The sequence below is a fragment of the Schistocerca piceifrons genome, chromosome 8, assembly GCF_021461385.2.
Source record: "Schistocerca piceifrons isolate TAMUIC-IGC-003096 chromosome 8, iqSchPice1.1, whole genome shotgun sequence".
In the NCBI taxonomy this organism is placed as follows: domain Eukaryota; kingdom Metazoa; phylum Arthropoda; class Insecta; order Orthoptera; family Acrididae; genus Schistocerca; species Schistocerca piceifrons.
This window is the reverse complement of record NC_060145.1, coordinates 77,931,862-77,951,264: the sequence shown is the minus strand read 5'-3', so window position 1 is coordinate 77,951,264 and position 19,403 is coordinate 77,931,862.

Below are 19,403 nucleotides of genomic sequence, written 5' to 3'. Positions count from 1 at the left end.
AAACAGTAGTGACCCAGAAACTATCAAACATTATAAAAACTACTGTGCTATATTAAGAAAAGTTATTAAAAAATCCAGAAGTATGTGTATCATGTCTGAAATCAGCAACTCTAATAATAAAATTTAAACAATTTGGAATATTATTAAAAGAGAAACAGGTCAACCAAGAGCACAGGAAGACAGTATTACCATCAAATTGAATGAAAACTTTATGAACAAAACGTCAGAAGTTGAAAATATTTGTAATAATCATTTTCTAAATGTTGTGGATATAGTAGGATCCAGGTGTTCATTAGAAGATGCTAGGCTGTTAATGGAAGATGCCATACCTATGCAATTTGATACAATTGAAATCTCACCCACTTCTCCCTCTGAAATTGGGAAAATAATAAACTTGCTTAAAAGCAAAAACTCACATGGAATTCATGGCATTTCCAGCAAAATACTAAAAGCATGTTCTCAACAGATAAGTAAGATTCTCAGCCACCTGTGTGATAGCTCTCTGGAACAGGGCATTTTCCCTCATAGACTGAAATATGCTATTGTTATACCTTTGCATTAAAAATGGGGTAGATCTGATGTCAACAATTACCGTCCAATCTCCCTTCCAACAGCTTTATCCAAAATTTTTGAGAAAGTAATGTATTCAAGAGTATATTCACATATCTGTAAAAATGAAGTACTGACAAAATGTCAGTTTGGTTTCCAGAAAGGTTTTTCAACAGAAAATGCCATATATGTTTTCACCAATCAAATTTTGAATGCTCTGAATAACTGAACACCACTCATTGGGATTTTCTGTGATGTCTCAAAGGCTTTTGATTGTGTAAATCATGAAATTCTGCTAGACAAGCTCAAGTATTGTTGCATGAGTGGATAGTACACAAATGGTTTAATTCATACCTGACTGGAAGAGTGCAGAAAGTTGAAATAAGCAGTTCTCATAAAATTCAAAGATCAGCACATTCCTCAAACTGGGAAACAATCAAGAATGGAGTTCCACAAGGGTCGGTCTTGGGTCCTTTGTTGTTCTTAATATAGATTAATGCCTTGCCTTTCTATATTCATGAAGAGGCAAAGTTAGTTCTCTTTGCTGATGATACAAGTATAGTAATCACACCTGACAAACAAGAATTAACTGATGAAATTGTCAATAATGTCTTTCAGAAAATTACTAAGTGGTTCCTTGTAAACGGACTCTCACTGAATTTTGATGAGACACAGTACATACAGTTCTGTACAGTAAATGGTATGACGCCATTAATAAATATAGACCTTAATCAGAAGTATATAGCTGAGGTAGAATATTCAAAATATTTAGGTGTGTCCATTGATGAGAGATTAAATTGGAGGAAACACATTGATGATCTGCTGAAACGTTTGAGTTCAGCTATTTATGCAATAAGGGTCATTGCAAATTTTAGTGATAAACATCTTAGTAAATTAGTTTACTACGCCTATTTTCACTCTTTGCTTGCATATGGCATTATATTTTGGGGTAATTCATCTCTGAGTAATAAAGTATTTATTGCACAAAAGCGTGTAATCAGAATAATAGCTGGAGTCCTCCCAAGATCATCCTGCAGCCATTTATTTAAGGATCTAGGGATATTCACAGTAGCTTCTCAGTATATATACTCTCTTATGAAATTTGTTATTAATAACCAAACCCAATTCAAAAGTAATAGCAGTGTGCATAGCTACAATAGTAGGAGAAAGGATGATCGTCACTATTCAAGATTAAATCTAACTTTGGCACAGAAAGGGGTGAATTATACTGCCACTAAAGTCTTTGGTCACTTACCAAACAGTATCAAAAGTCTGACAGATAACCAACAAGTATTTAAGAATAAATTAAAAGAATTTCTGAATGGCAACTCCTTATACTCCATAGAGGAATTTTTAGATATAAATTAAGAAAAAAAATATAAAAAAACAAAAAAAACAAAAAAATTAAAAGTTGTTGTATTAACTTAATTATGTTGCTAACTTAATTACGTCATGTATTGGAAAATTTGACTCGTTCCACATCATTACAAAATACTGTATTCATGATCCACGGAACTAGTATTAATCTAATCTAATCTAATCTAATCTTCTCTGCTGGCTGCCTTGGCTCTCCATCTTCTCACTCCCATCTTTCTCAAGTCCTCTTCCACGTTGTCTAGCCATCTGGTCCTTGGTCTGCCCCTTCTATGACGTCCACTGGGTTTTCCTTTGAAAACTTTCTTGCTTGTGCTCTTGTCCAGCATTCTTTCGACATGTCCCAACCAATATAGTATATTACTCTTTATTTCAGTCACGATATCTGGTTTGTTGAACAACTCTCTGATCTTATTATTTCTGATTCTACAAGAATCTTTATCATTCATTGGCCCGTAGATTTTCCTTAGTATCTTCCTTTCCCATCCCAGCAACAACTCCTCATCATTTTCTGTCATAGTCCACGTCTCCGAACCATATATCACCACAGGTCTAACTACTGTACGATACACTGTCAGCTTCAGATTCCTAATACGGTTTCTTGCTTTAAACACTTTAACCAGTGCAAAGTAGCTCCTGTTACCAGCTGCAATCCTTGCATGTATTTCTGCTCTCATATCATTATTCTCAGTTACCATGACCCAAAATATTTAAAGCTCTCGTAGTGCTCATATTTTTTTCCGTTCAAAGCCATGCTTCTTTCTCCTACACTATATCTTTGCTTAGATGTTAACATATACTTGGTCTTTGAGTGGTGAATGGTCAGCCCCATCTTTCTACTTTCTCAAGCTTTTCTTCCAGGTCCTGTTTCCTCCTGGATAACAAATCAATATCATCCGCATATGCAAGCTCCTGAGTCACTCTACTAACCTGTGTTGCACCAGGGTTGTTGCTTTGTGTCTTTATCATTACACTCTCCAAGGCGACATTAAACAGAATAGTGGAGAGCACGTCACCCTGCTGCAGTCCTTAGTTAACTTCAAATGCCTTTGATAAAGTGCCATCGATCTTTACTTTGTATACTGTTCTCCTTCTCAAAGTCATTTGAACCAATCTTATCAGTTTGTTAGGGACTCCTGCCTCTTGTATTACCTTCCAAAGTTGATCCCTTTTGATACTATCATAAGCTCGTTTGATGTCAATGAACAGCTGGTGAACATCGATGTTGTACTCGTAACATTTTTCAAGGATCTGTCTGATGGCGAAAATGTGGTCTGTAGTGGAGTTTCAGAGAGTTAATTCTGTAATTTTAAAGTAATTTCTCGTGTATGTATGTAATTTATTAGTTTTGACAGTATTCACTAAAACTAACTGTAATATCCTTATGAGAGAAGTATTATATCGTTATAACAGCTTTGTAGTAGAAAGGTTGGCAAAATCAGGGAATTTCGTATTGTATAGAACCCAATGAATGTGTTTCGGTTAACAATGATGTCACTGATCACGAGTGTGGGCAGGGTAGGAGAGAGAGAGTTGAAGGAAGGATCTGCTATTTTTCTGTGTTGAGGTATGGAGACAAAGTGACGATGGTCTAATGCGGGATAGAGGCTGCTCTCGAAATAGTGTTGTTAAGTACGGCAAAGCATTGTGCAAATGTGAGCAACCACACACCTGGACACAGTACAAAGCATATAAAAATAATTAGCGGTAAAATAAGAGTACTGTATGGCCCAATTTTTATTAACATGTTGCCATTTCATTTACCGTTAAGTTAAATCAAGTAAAGTCAAGAAATCAGATGCAGTCGTAATTAAAGGTCTTCGTACATTCTAGCACCTCTATTGCATACTGTTAGTAAATAAGAGTTTTTTCACAGCAAAGCGGTGATGCTATTTCAATTAGTGAGTTTCATAATTTTATGTTGTGTATTTTGCGAATATTTCATATGCAGCTGATTTTCGTGAGACTGGCACCTCTAGAATGCTTATCGTTAGTAGGCGAAGTCATAACGAACTTCTCTGAGACACATTTATTATATTATGAAACAGTGATTGTCTTGAGTATTTGCTTCACTGATCCTACCAACAAATAGCGTTACAATGAGTAACGTGATTTTGTACATTTCACATGATGTGTACTGTTATCGGTTTGTATTGATTGAAAGTAATTTTAGCACATTATTAATCAGTTTAATACTGTGCACATTATACACAGATTTTCAGTTACGTTCACACATGTGCATTTTTCCCCTGCAACTGACTGCCTTTACACTTACACTGAAGAGCCAAGGAAACCGGTACACCCGCGTAATAACGCGTAAGGCCCCTGCTATAACACAAAAGTGCCGCTACGTGACTGTCTGAAGCAGTGATGGCGGCAACTGACACCATGAATTCTGCAGGGCTCTCTATAAATCCGTAAGACTACGAGGAGGTGGATACCTCTTGTGAACAGGACGTTGCAAGGCATCCCAGATATGTTCATGTCTGGGGAATTTGGTGGCCAGCGGAAGTGTTTAAACTTAGAAGAAAGATCCAGGAGCCACTCTGCAGCAATTCTGGATGTGAGGGGTGCCGCATTGTCCTGCTGGAATTCCCCCAGTCCGTCGGAATGCACAGTGCACGTGAATGGATGCAAGTGATCGGACAGGATTCTTACGTACATGTCTCTTGTCAGAGTTGTATCTAGACGTATCAGGGGTCCCATATCACTCCAACTGCACACGTCCCACACTATTACAGAGCCTCCATCAACTTGAGCAGTTCCTTGCGGACATGCAGGGTCCATGAATTCATGAGGGTGTCTCCATACCCGTACACGTCTATCCGCTCGATACAATTTGAAACGGGCTTGTCCAACCAGGCAACATTTTTCCAGTCATTAACAGCTCAATGTAGGTGTCGACGGGCCCAGGCGAAACGTAAAACTTTGTGTCGAGGAGTCGTCAAGGGTACATGAGTAGGCCTTCGGCTCCGAAAGCCAATATCGATGATGTTTCGTTGAATGGTTTTCACGCTGACACTTGTTGATGGCACAGTTTTGAAATCTGCAGCGATTTGCGGAAGGGTTGCACTTCTGTCACGTTGAAAGATTCTTTTCAGTCGTCGTTGGTCCGGTTCTTGCAGGATCTTTATCCAGCTGCTGCGATGTCGGACATTTGATGTTTTACCAAACCCCTGATATTCACGGTACACTCATTAAATGGTTGTAGGGGAAACTCGTTATTTCATCGCTACCTCGGAGATGCTGCGTCGTATTCCGCTTGTTTAGCATATCTCTGTATTTGAATACGCATACCTATATCAGGTTTTTTGGGCTCCATTGTACAATTATTACGTAGTTTCAGCGTCAGTTCATTCATTAATCAATTTTATCTTTTGCTCATTGTGGGCTGGCGACCGTTATTAACTGATCTTCAGTATAAATTTCGTACAGTAGTATACTTATTCAAAATATTAGCTAATTCATTTGATCTATTATAAAATTTCTTTTTCGATTGTTGTTGTACTCAGATATCTGAGCGATAATGATCAGGTCATAACTATCAGCGTAACATGAAAGGATTGATTTAGCTCTCTTGGCATTTAAATTAGCCTCATGATTCTAACAGATTGCTTAAAGGTTTGCCATCGAAATACTAGACATTATGACTTAGCGTTAAAGTCTGAAATTATTGCTATGCTCAGGACTATTAAGGTAAATATTTGCCTTCCCCCAACCCCATTTGGGTGTAGTCGACAGAAAACACGACAAGACTTTGAAGGTGCCAGGAATCAACACTCTACAGGGTTGCTGATGTAATTCAGCATTTAACGGTGACAACACAGAACAGATTACTTATTTTGTTGAGTGTGACTGTCGATAAAACAGTTCATTGAAGGTTGTGTCCAATACACATATCATTTAAAGTTGTTCTTTACCTAGCTTAAATTTCTCAAAAAAAAAAAAAAAAAAAAAAAAACAATTAAGTGGTATGCTTAACTATATTCGTATATAATCTTTAGTTATTGTCTTCGTTATCGTTCTTTCTTTCAATGGTTTCTCACATCATTGCAGGAGGAACATAGAAGAGGAAGGACAAGTATAGCGATATAATAATTATATTTTGTGTTTTATAAAACTGGGTGCCAGAAATCAGGAGGTGCTGATGACAGTGATGGTTGCGTCGTTTCTTTGGCGATGACAAGGTGTGATGGGCCCAAGGTCATAGTGGAAATGACGTTGTTAGTAATTGGAGTCATCGCGGTAGTCAGGATCTGGACAGCAGGAAGGTCATATCATCATAGGTCGGGTTGTACCTCACCATGCCATCAAAAAAAAATGGTTCAAATGGCTCTGAGCACTATGGGACTCAACTGCTGTGGTCATAAGTCCCCTAGAACTTAGAACTACTTAAACCTAACTAACCTAAGGACATCACACACATCCATGCCCGAGGCAGGATTCGAACCTGCGACCGTAGCGGTCGTGCGGTTCCAGACTGTAGCGCCTTTAACCGCTCGGTCACTCCGGCCGGCACCATGCCATCAGATAGCCTAGCGTCGCCTGACTACATGCAAGAGTCTTACAAAAGGGTCACCACTATGTAATGTACAACCTACATAGTTTGTACCGAAAGAAACTTCTTTATGAACTTGAGGTAACATTTTTTATGCAAATGGAAAGGAATGAGGATAAATTTAAACACATTCAATGCGTCCATGGTAGTCACATCGGGATGGACCTCTTTATATCATTCACGAACCATGATTCAGCGTCTACCTGTAAAGTAATTTAATTCAATTTATTTATGTCTTGATAGTTTTTAATAAAGTGACGTCAAAAAAAAAAAGAGAAATAACTCTAATAATGCTATGAACAGTGTGATGCAATTTAATTTAGCCCGACGCGGATCAGCAGTCAGCAAACTAGCTGAGAACTCAGGGTGATTACAGGATTATAAATAACTAATTGTCTCTCTCTTGAATGATCACAGATATTCCCCAATACGCACCAAAAGTATAGTTAAAACTCATGTGCCTATAGCACCAGATATTATTTCGTATGGCAGTTCAATGTAAAGTGATAAAACTCCAGATCGTGGTTTCGTCTCGAATACCAATATAAGATAACAAGCATAATCTTTTGCAGATGAAATCTTATACTAGAACTAGAATCCTGTGACCAGGACTTTCTGCCTGGGATATTACCTCGCAACCTTGAGAAAATCAGAAAGTGAAATATATTAAGTTATTCGTAGCGGCCGCAAATCTCGTGGAATCTGAAAGAAAGTTAGTGTCCTAACCGGCGGCACGTGTCGCACATGAACTGAAAGAAAATTACTAATTATTTACTAGTATGGCGCCTAACAGTGGTCAATGTTCTGTGAAGGCCACATCTACTCAGGACAAGCAATGTTTAGGTTTACAAATAATTACGTAGTGTACACAAATTTTAAGACATGAACCACTATACTTTACAACTTACATAGACTGTTACAGCAAGATGAACCTCAGACAATCTTTCTTTCCTCCTCCAGCCTAAGCACAGAAGAAGACCAAAGGACAGAAAGTTCAGTAACAGAATCTCGAATGTCCATGGAATATGTTGCAACACAACGGATTTGTTTAATCTTTGGCATAATCGCTAGCTATTCACATGATAATTATCACTACATGGCATTTACAAACTTAAAATTGATGACCACCCCAGGAGATACAGTGCATAGCACATAGTGTTTTAAACCATGAACGAGTTCATAGGATAGAAATGTCCACAATATGCACATACACAGTTTTTTAAATGTACAATTCAAATAAATAATGATGGTGCACCCAGTACTCACAATGACAATCATGTCAGGCGCCCAGCCCGCACAATGGTTAGCCAAGCTACCGGATCGTTGCGCATCTGAGTACTTGAACGCAAGTGACATTGAGTAAAGAATTGCTCCACATCACACAAAAGAAAAATTTATCTTCTTGTACTACACCAGAAGTGGATAGCAATTTGCTGAATTCATCTCTCATCATTATCATCATTTAAGACTGATTATGCCTTTCAGCGTTCAGTCTGGAGCATAGTCCCCCTTATAAAATTCCTCCATGATCCCCTATTCAGTGCTAACATTGCTTCATCTTCTGATGTTAAGCCTATTACTTCAAAATCATTCTTAACCGAATCCAGGTACCTTCTCCTTGGTCTACCCCGACTCCTCCTACCCTCTAATGCTGAACCCATGAGTCTCTTGGGTAACCTTGCTTCTCCCATGCGTGTAACATGACCCCACCATCTAAACCTGTTCGCCCTGACTGCTACATTTATAGAGTTCATTCCCAGTTTTTCTTTGATTTCCTAATTGTGGACACCCTCCTGCCATTGCTTCCATCTACTAGTACCTGCAATCATCCTAGCTACTTTCATATCCGTAACCTCAACCTTATTGATAGGGTAACCTGAATCCACCCAGCTTTCGCTCCCATACAACAAAGTTGGTCGAAATATTGAACGGTGCACAGATAACTTAGTCTTGGTTCTGACTTCCTTCTTGCAAAAGAGAGTAGATCGTAGCTGAGCGCTCACTGCATTAGCCTTGCTACACCTCGCTTCCAGTTCTTTCACTGTGTTGCCATCCTGTGAGAATATGCATCCTAAGTACTTCAAACCGTTCACCTGTTCTAACTTTGTTCCTCCTATTTGGCACTCAATCCGTTTATATCTTTTTCCCACTGACATTACTTTCGTTTTGGAGATGCTAATCTTCATACCATAGTCCTTACATTTCTGATCTAGCTCTGAAATATTACTTTGCAAACTTTCAATCGAATCTGCCATCACAACTAAGTCATCCGCATATGCGAGACTGCTTATTTTGTGTTCACATATCTTAATCTCACCCAGCCAGTCTATTGTTTTCAACATATGATCCATAAATAATATGAACAACAGTGGAGACAGGTTGCAGCCTTGTCTTACCCCTGAAACTACTCTGAACCATGAACTCAATTTACTGTCAACTCTAACTGCTGCCTGACTATCTATGTAAAGACCTTCAATTGCTTGCAAAAGTTTGCCTCCTATTCCATAATCTCGTAGAACAGACAATAACTTCCTCCTAGGAGCCCGGTAATATGCCTTTTCTAGATCTATAAAGCATAGATACAATTCCCTGTTCCACTCGTAACACTTCTCCATTATTTGCCGTAAGCTAAAGATCTGGTCCTGACAACCTCTAAGAGGCCTAAACCCACACTGATTTTCATCCAATTTGTCGTCAACTAATACTCGCACTTTCCTTTCAACAATACCTGAGAAGATTTTACCCATAACGCTGATTAAAGAGATACCTCTGTAGTTGTTACAATGAATTCATCTCTGTAAGTGAAAAATTATATTTAAAGCTTATTGTTCCCATCAACATATCCTAACTGTGCCATAACTTTCCACGATGTTTGCCCATCAGTGTCCCATACCTTCCACGAATAATCGCTAACACAAAAATATCCGTCTTAGAAAGTTGAATCACTGTATCACAGTTTATCAGTCAATATTATTCACAGCATGTGCTTTTGTGTTACTCCCATGGATTTCATTTGTCATTAGTAAAGCAAATCACAGGTGAAAATATTTATAGAACTAATCACATACATAATTCTGTGAGAATTATATGGATGCTCCATTAAGAAATGAATTTACAATAAATGAAACAGTTTTGTATCACACTCTGGTTTGTTTTTGTAAAGCTTTAGTGTTCTCACCATTCTTATAGGCTAGGACAACGTTGTCTGCACATAAGACAAAGCCAGTCTTTGAGTACGATTTTGGATCGAGTCAAAACCACACTGGAAAATCGACAAGACGTAGAGAAAGAACGAAATACAAGCTCACAGCTGAACAAAACACCAACTTCGAGCACGTGAGATGTCAGGACAAATGTAATCATTCAAAGCTTGTTTACATGGCATAATACTTTTCACATGGCTTTGAATACTACTAATACTAAATTAGCTTTCCATCCTCATCATACAGCAATATGATATATGATTGCTAATGGCGACACACCCCACTCATAACAATATTTTCTTTCATTTTTACTACAAGTACAGGAAAAAGTTATACGAAGAAATGTTACACTAAATCCTTGATATTTCGAACAATGTAATGTGTTACTTTACAGTAATGAGCCTAGACATGTACTTGTATGTGTCAATTTTCTTCCACTTTCCTTACAGAAAACAATCAGTTTATTTCCATTAGGATAGCATCACAACATGTAGCTTTTGTTTGTCATAATGTACTGTCTGGAAAGTATATGCGCTAACACTGAAATGTCTTTTGGTTTTGGATTTCTAATAGTTACTATTTAAATATCAATTAGTTTTTGGTTAACACAGGCAATGTAGGACACAGTAATCAGTCCATTTGACATTCGCAACATAGTATTCTTTCCGTCCATGTTCATACTGCACCTACGTATGTCTGTGCTCAGTACTTATTAAGTTAGGTGCTAGTCATTTTAAACAAATCATGTGTACACAATTACTTAATTTAATATGCAAAATAAGATTAATCCTTCATGTACTTACTTTTTAAAACTTGGTTGGCATGCAGTCCCTTAGTTTGTTTCTTTTACAATAAGCTACAGAGTAGTGTTCTTCAGGTGGAATCCAGATTATCATATAAGAAAAGATGTATAATAGCTGCCACTTACAATTTGTTCTGTGTGGAAGTGAAGATTGTGGATGAATTTTCAAAAGAATACTTTTGCCTATCCGAAATCTTTGCACCTGTTATAGTTTACTGCCGTAGTACGATTTTTTCAAGTGCGCTAGTTCAGTGAGTGTGACTAAGTTTTCTTCTCCTTTCTTCTTTATGAAGCTGTGGAAGCAGAGCTATCCACTCATTCTTCTCTTTCGTCTTACATTGTAGTTCAGCTGGAGGGCTCTGTGTTGTGTAGAGTGGCAAGTTCTTTTTAATCTGTTCTTGTAACTCTACATACTATCCAACGTATCTGTTGACTGGGTACATATGTACGTAGAAAGTTATTAATTTCACCGCAAATTCTATACACGGTGGGGCTATATTCTGAGTGACATCAAAATATTAGTATCTGTGGAAACTGTTGTTCATACAGAAATATTTTCCACACGTAATAAGTAAAGTCTGGAGCGTTGTCTGACAACAGGGTGCCTTGCTGACCAACTGTAGGCATGATAGATTTTACAGTTGTTTTGATGATAGGAACTTCTGCTATAGACTTTGTAGCACATAATTTTACATATTTTTTGAAAATACCATAAAGAACTCCAACAAATTTAACTCTGCCTCTTGGAGATGGCGAAGACCCTTCAATATCAATTGAAACTATCTGTAGCCATTTTTATTGTAAGATAGGATCTAATTCTGTACAACAGCTAATGGTTGTGACTTTTATCTTTGGAAATATGAGATATGTCTTACGCAGCTGTTGTGTTTGTCTCATCATGCTGTGAAAACAGCAAAACAAATTCGTCTTTCTTGCACATCTAATTGCGTCACCAAGCGCTCATACATGTGGCTGGAGTGAAAATATACCATGTGCCAGATCATACATCATGTCTTTAGAACAGAACATCATTAAATATTTTTTAGTGTTATATAAGTTATTCAGTATGATGTTGTGAAAGTTTTTCTCTAACTTTACACTAGTGCTACATTTTGAATATCAGTCAAATTTCTTGATGTATATAAATAATGCTGTCTGTAATACTGTCTGTCATTAGTAATGCACGAAAATCAGTGTTCTATAGGTCCTGTGTACAGGGGTAAACCTTGTGGTAGACATGACAGAGTATTTGTCATTATATTATCTTTTCCTGAAATGTGTACTGTTTCAAAACTGTACTCTTGCATGAATGGTGGGCAACGCGCCAAGGATGCATGGAGTGGTTTGCATGACATAAGAAAGCTTAGTGTCTGATAATCACAGGAAACTTTGATATGTTTTTCGTAAAAATAATAGCTGAACCACTTAAGACCCAAACAACAACTAAAGTTTCCACCTCGGTATCAGAGTAGTCACGTTCACATCCTGACAATATACATTTAGCAAAACTTTTAACATGAATATCTTGCTTGCCATCCTCCTCACGAAGTTGAAATAAGCTTGCTCCCAAACCAGCTAACGAGGCATGACTCATAACACAAAAATCTTTGGGCTTAGGTGGATGATATAAAATATCAGAGTTACCTAAAGCTTCGTTTATTCAAACAAAATATTTATGGCAGTCACTTGTGCATATACACACTGAATTTTTCTTTAATAAGTTAAGCCGCGTGGGATTAGCCGAGCATAAGCCAATTAATAGAGCGTACTGCACTACATACAATTTCTATTTGGGTGTTTGCTTTTTAAGTCATGTGTCATACATGTATATTCACGAAACACACTATACAATTATTTATTTATTTATTTATTTTTACTTGCCCACACTTTCTAACGTGGGCACCTCAGTCTAGTTGCAACCCTTGTTCACAGTACGAGCAGCCCTTAGCGGCTCGCCATCTCACAACTATTCATGACGTCGCCTTTCCGGCTTAGATCTTTTTTAATATGTGACTTGTAAGTACTGCATCTTGTTCCAGTCAGTACAAACTTTAATTTTATTAATTTATTAAGTACCTAATATGTTTTAGAACAGTTAGTCTAATTCTGAAGACGACGCAGATAGTAGCGTCGAAATCTGGTGAATTTTGACTTAATATTTGTGTCCAAGGGCTTATTTGTTCTATACAATTTAAAAAACGACTAACACAATATGGCGGCTTAACCCATTTTAACACTTCATCCATGAAGATGGTCTGAGATCAAAACCGGTAGACTTTGGGTTTAAAATAAAAACAGCTGATGATTCAAATATGCGTTTATACATTACCTAATGGCTCTTGCCAGTTATCTTCCAAAAATGTCATTTTGTCTCTCACAAATTTTGACTTCTGTGGATTTGCTGTAACTCCTCAGTGCGAAAATTTGTGTAATGTTCTTTCCAACAAATCTAAATGCCCTTCTAAAACTGGACTGGCTATTAATAGGTTATCAACATACAATATCACCTAATATAGTAAGCCAGTCCCTAAGACTTTATCCAAGACAGTAATGAGTACACCTGGACTTAGATTTAATCTGAATAGCAGTACACAAAATTGATAACTTCTTCCTCCAAAGATGAAAGCAGGTTATTTTTGGATCTTTTGATACACTTACCTGCCAATATGAACCTCTGAAATCAGTGCTGATAAGATATTTTACGCCATGAAACCTTTGTAACTATTCAACGAAATTCTCTGATCTAATTAATGTAGGAATAGTAATTTAATTTGATGGCTCCTGGATCCAACCCTGGGGAATGTTTCCACCAGTCTTTGCTCAGATAGTAGAGGGCTGCAGTATAATGGCATCGAGGGCTGCGTAATTCTCCACTCAAGCATTTGCTTTATTTCATTAGTGGCCGCCACTCTCTTGGTCCATGGGATGTAGTATGTGCTCTGATTGAGAGCAGTACATTTCAGGGGAGTGAATGTCCACTTGCTATTGGTATGTGTTGATAATACCAACTTTCCTTCCAAATACATGTACATACTTTCAAAGCAATTTCCTTAAATATACTTGTTGCAACGAGTCAATGGTTTTCTGTTCTATGGTCTCATGTTTTACTTCATTTTCATGTGTGTGTGTGTGAAGGTGTACTGTGGGTGCATACTATTTTCGTTTTAAGGGACCTTACCTTTAAGCCTTGGCAATAACTTGTATAACTTTCTGTTTACCAATTCAACTACAACATTTTTACCACTGATGTTTAGAAAGTATTCGGTCACTGTGTACTTCTCTCTCAGGAAGTCAATGCCAAGAGTGATTTCTGCAATAAACCCACTTTATGCTAGGAACAGACATATCTTATATCCATTTCCTATTTCAACATGCACTTGGTTTTGCATTTTGATATTTTATGAGCTCTAATAATCTTACAATTCTGTAAAGGAAATATTGGTACTTTAGTGACCTCATGAACGTTACTAAATGAACTGGATGACACGACATTCACCACAATACTCATGTCCAAGCTACATTGTAATCGATGGCTTCCCTACAACGACGTGTACAGTAGCTTGAACAATTTCTTCACTGTGAGTGATCATTTGTAGGAGTCAGCTTTTATTCTTTCTTAATGTCTATGTCATGTTGTTATATCCAGTGATCACCCCTTGGCCAACATTTCAGGTCATTATGTGGCCAAACCTAATTAGCTGAACCCCGCATTAATAATATTCACAGTGGTATTTTGTGACCACTAGCTTGTTTCAAAAGTGTTGTTTTGCACTGGAGTGTCTTGTAAATTATGATTACTGCTCACGTTTGATAGATTGCAAGTCCCCAATCGGGGCGACACTGATCGTTATGGTTGTTGTTCTGCCAGTGCCAGAATTTTTGCTTTTTTGAGTCATCAGTCTTCTGACTGGCTTGATGTAGTCTGCCACACATTCCTCCCTGTGCCAACCTCTTCATCTCAGAGTAGCACTTACAACCTACATCCTGAATTATTTTCTGCATATATTTAACCTCTGTCTTCCTCAGTAGTTTTCACCATCAATAGCTCCCTCTGGTACCATGGAAATTATTCCCTGATGTCTTAACTGATGTCCTATTGTCCTATCCCCTCTTCTTGTCAGTGGTTTCCACATATACTTTCCTCTCCAATTATGTGCATAATCTCCTCATTCCTTATCTTATTAGTCGACCTAACTTACAACATTTGTCTGTAGCATTACATCTCAACTTCTTCTCACAGTCCAAGTACACTACCATAAAATTCTATGCTCAAAATGTACATTCTCAGAAATTTCTCCATCAAATTGAAGCCTATATGGGATACTAGACGATTGCTATTCGCCAGGAATACGCTGTTTGCCAACCCTAGTCTACTTTTGATGTCTCCTTGCTCTTTCTGCCATTGCTTATTTTGCTGCCTTCGTAGCAGATATCCTTAACTTCATCTACTTCGCTGTTCTCACTTCTACTATTTACTCTGCGATTTACTCTTAATCCTTACTGTGTACTCATTAGACCTGTTCATTCCATTCAGCAGATCCCGTAATTCCAATTCACTTTCACTGAAGATAGTAATGTCATCAGCAAGTCGTATCATTAATACCCTTTTAACTTGAATTACAGTTCCACTCCTGAATCTTTATTTTATTTCCACATTGTTTCTTCGATGTCTAGATTGAACAGTAGGGGCTAAAGACTACATGATTGTTCGATAATGCTCGCACTTCTCAGCTCTTGCAGTCTTCAGAACTGTGTGGATGATATTTTTCCCAAAGTTAGATGGTATGTCCTCAGACTCACACATACCACACATCAACGTGAATCGTTGTTTTTTTGCCACTTCCCCAAATAATTTTAGAAATTCTGATGGAATATTATCTATCTCTTCTGCCTTATTTGAACTTAAAGTCTTGCAAAGCCCTTTTAAATTCTGATTCTTATACTGAATCCCTTTCTCATCTAAATCTACTCGCATTTCTCCTTATATCATGTTAGACAAATATTCCCCCTCATAAAGGTCATCAGTCTACTCCTTCCACATACCCATTCCCTCCTCTGCATTTAACAGTGAAATCCCCATTGAACTCTTAATGTTACCACCCTTACTTTTAATTTCGCTGAAGGTTGTTTTGATTTTTCTGTTTGTTGAGTCAGTCATTCCGACAATCGTTTCTTTTTCGATTTCTTCACATTTTTTTGCAGCCATTTCGTTTTAGCTTCTTTGCACTTCTCGTTTACTTTATCCCTTACTGACATGCATTTATGTATTCCTGAATTTCACTGAATGTTTTTGTACTCCTTCTTTCATCGATCAGCTGAAGCGTTTCTTCTGTTTCCCATGTTTTTTTCGCAGTTACCTTCTTTGTAGCTATGTTTCCAACTTCTGTGATTGCTCTTTTTTGAGATTTCCATACCTCTTCAACTGTTGTGCCTACTGCGCTACTTCTTATTGCAGTATATATAGCCTCAGAGAACTTTAAACGTGTCTCTTCATTCCTTAGTACTTCAATATCCTCTTCTTTGCCTATTGATTGTTCCTGATTAGTTTATTGAGCTTTAGTTTACTCTTCATCACTATTATATTGTCATTTGAGTCTATATCTGCTCCTGGATACGCCTTACAATCCAGTATCTGATTTAGGAATCTGTGATCGTGATATAATCTAAACGAAATCTTCCCGTATTTACTGGCCTTTTCCAACTTTATCTCTTCCTCTTGTGATTCTTGAACAGTGTATTATTCGCTGTTATTAGCTGAAATATATTATGGAACTCATTAGTCTTTTTTCTGTCTTATTCCTAGTACCAAACCCATATTCTCCTGTGACCCTTTCTTCTACTCCTTCCCCTAAAATCCCATTTCAGTCAGCTTGACAATTAAATTTTCAACTCCCATTATATACTGAATTATTCGTTCAGTATCCCCATAGACTCTCCTTGTCTTCATCTTCTGCTTGTGATATCACCACGTATACCGTAACTGTCGTTGTCGGTGTTGGTTTGCTGTAGATTCTGATAAGAATAACCCTATCACTGAACTGTTCACAGTAACACACTGCCTGCCACACCTTCCTATTGCTGAGGAATGCTACTCCCATTATACCGCTTTCTGCTCATCTAACTACTGACTCTCACTATACCTACCATATGATACCATTACCATTATAAGTAGGGTGATATCCGTTATTATTTGTTCTCTTCTTATTGATATTTAGTGGACTATGATCAATCAGCTGTGCTTACACAGCGGGGTTGATGCCAGCTACAACATAAAATTTCCACAACTGTCCCTCGTTCTTGCCTGATTGTAAGACTGGATGCACAGCATGGAGAACTGTGCCACGTCATTATTGTTATAGTTATTGGTAAATTTTAAATCTTCATTTGTCAGAATGTAATACAGATATGAAGTATGTAAGATTGGTTTCTCGGACATGGACTAATTATTATCTTTGATACAGCAGCTATTTTGCTTTTAATGTTCGTAGATCACCCCTATGTGAGAAGGACTCATCCAAATACTGTCTTATTCCAGAACTTCGAAAGATATATATGATTCCATGCTTAGTGTTGAACGATTCAGGATTAAGTACCTCCTTAGGGAGACTTCCTTGGACATCATCAGACTAGTATTCTGATAAGTACCATTTTCAAAATGTTTGTAATTTTGACATTTTGCAGTACCACAGTTTTCAAGGCAATGGCTTCACTTTGAGTGAAACCTGTGACATACTGAATCTTTTCCTGGTCTGTCCACGACTTTGGTGGCACACTTTTAAATGGCTTGATTAAAACGACAGGATCAATATCTTTTTTGTTAGGGATAAAACTTGAAATTGTCTGGCGTTTAATAATCTTTCATCGAATATAACGAATGACAATGACAGTGCTGCCCCATATCCCATATGATACTTGGTTAGGTGGATACCTTTATGATTTTTATGGTTACAGTACCTTGCCTCATATGATGTAGGACCAACATTTTCATCATCTCCCTTAGCAACAGAGTACGGTGGAATATCTGCTCTTTGTTTAACCACTGACAGTCCCTGTGTATACTGTTGTCTTGTGACATGACACTATACAGCCACTCTGGTAAATCTTCGTTTAGGGTAGTTTTAATTCAGTTCAAGTCTGTGTTAGTTACTTCTCCTGGAGTTCTTCCTGTGATAACACTTCTGTAACTGTCTGCTGAACGACATACAGCATTTCTGAAGCTAATCGTTAATTTACATTTGTTTCTTTGCTTGAAATTCACTGTTTACCTTAGTCCCTTGCTCAGCAGCAAAATTATCTACTTTTATATCTAGCTTATGAACAGATTCTTTTACTTGTGCTCGTTCATCAGTGAATTCTTTTATCACATGAGGTGTGCTTTGATAAGCAGTTTCCAGTGCAGTGTTTTCAGTAGATTAAGTATTTTACTGCATCAAAAAATTTGCCACATTGTACATTGTTGTAATGATAGACTACATATTTTAGTTGGCTAGTCTGTCAGTGTAGGTGACACATTATTACACTTGGTCAGCATTCCATAAGGCTTAATCGATAATTTAGATGACAGTTAAACCGAGATACATTATGAGAGTTGGATCTTACATGAGGCTTGTGGTTGTATTAATTTACTCGCTGTGAGTATTTCAGATCCGTGAAGTGAAATTTCAGAATCCTTAGCGGCAGCATCAGTGAATTCTCTGCCACCAGCAATGGATTCTGCCTTGTCTCATGTTTCAGTATCCATTTTAGTTTATTTCCATATCTTTACTATAACATGTAAGATGACTGATTTCATGTGTAAAAAAATCACGCATCTCAGTGTAATGTCAACACACAAATAGCAGTTTTGCTAAGCTTGAATGTTCTGGAAAGACGCACTAATAGATTGAAACAATAAAGAAACAGTAAGCTATTATGTGCTTTCATGATGTGAAGTCAGCCATCTTGTCAAAACTAAATATACTATTTTTAAAACTAATTACCAGAAGAAATTTAAAATATTCAAATTTCGATTTAAACTAGGCCATGAATGACTACAGGTGTACAGCAATGCAAAGTAGAACAAACAATGTTGCCCCTACGTTTTCTATTATTGTAACGTAGACTACTGTTCACAGGTTGTTGGAAAAATTGTTTTTTCTGGTAAATATTTGTTGAGTTACTGTTGTTTTCTAATTGTCTTCTTTTATTCTATTTCTTCTTCGGCTGCTCGTCAATTTTCTATTACTCGTCAATTCTGTGAAACATGAAGCAAACACAAGAATAGATATAACAATGTAATGACGATAAAGCTTGGCACAACAATAGCAACGCAGTGACTGGAGCGACATTCTATATATATATATATATATATATATATATATATATATATATATATATATATATATATATATATATATATATATATATATATAAAATGTCGCAGAACATAACACATACATGACCTTACAGAACAAGAGAGCGGTAACAAGAAGATTTTTCAGACTTCGTTTTTGTTAACTATATATATCTATATATATCGAATGTCGCTCCAATCACTGAGTCCCAAGAATTGATTTGGCTTGTATTCGTACCTGTGTGGATTTTGTAAATGTTTAGAACTAAAAGTAAAGTGTTTGCAGACTAAGACTGCATTACATCTTTCCCAGTCGTGGAAACTAAATTTTAAAACAATTAATTATTTAAAATGATGCCAAAATTTTAACATCAGTCATCTTCATTGAAATGACTTAACACATCTATAAGTTGTTATTGAAGTGAGGACAATTTTGCTGACACAAAACCATGTTAACGCTTAGTTTCGAGGGGAAAAAATGATGTGCATGATAATAACAGTGACAATCGGACTTCGTAAAGAACATTAAATTGCACCCTGGACTCGTAGAAATGAAAATGCATTAACGACTGCGGTCTGATGTCG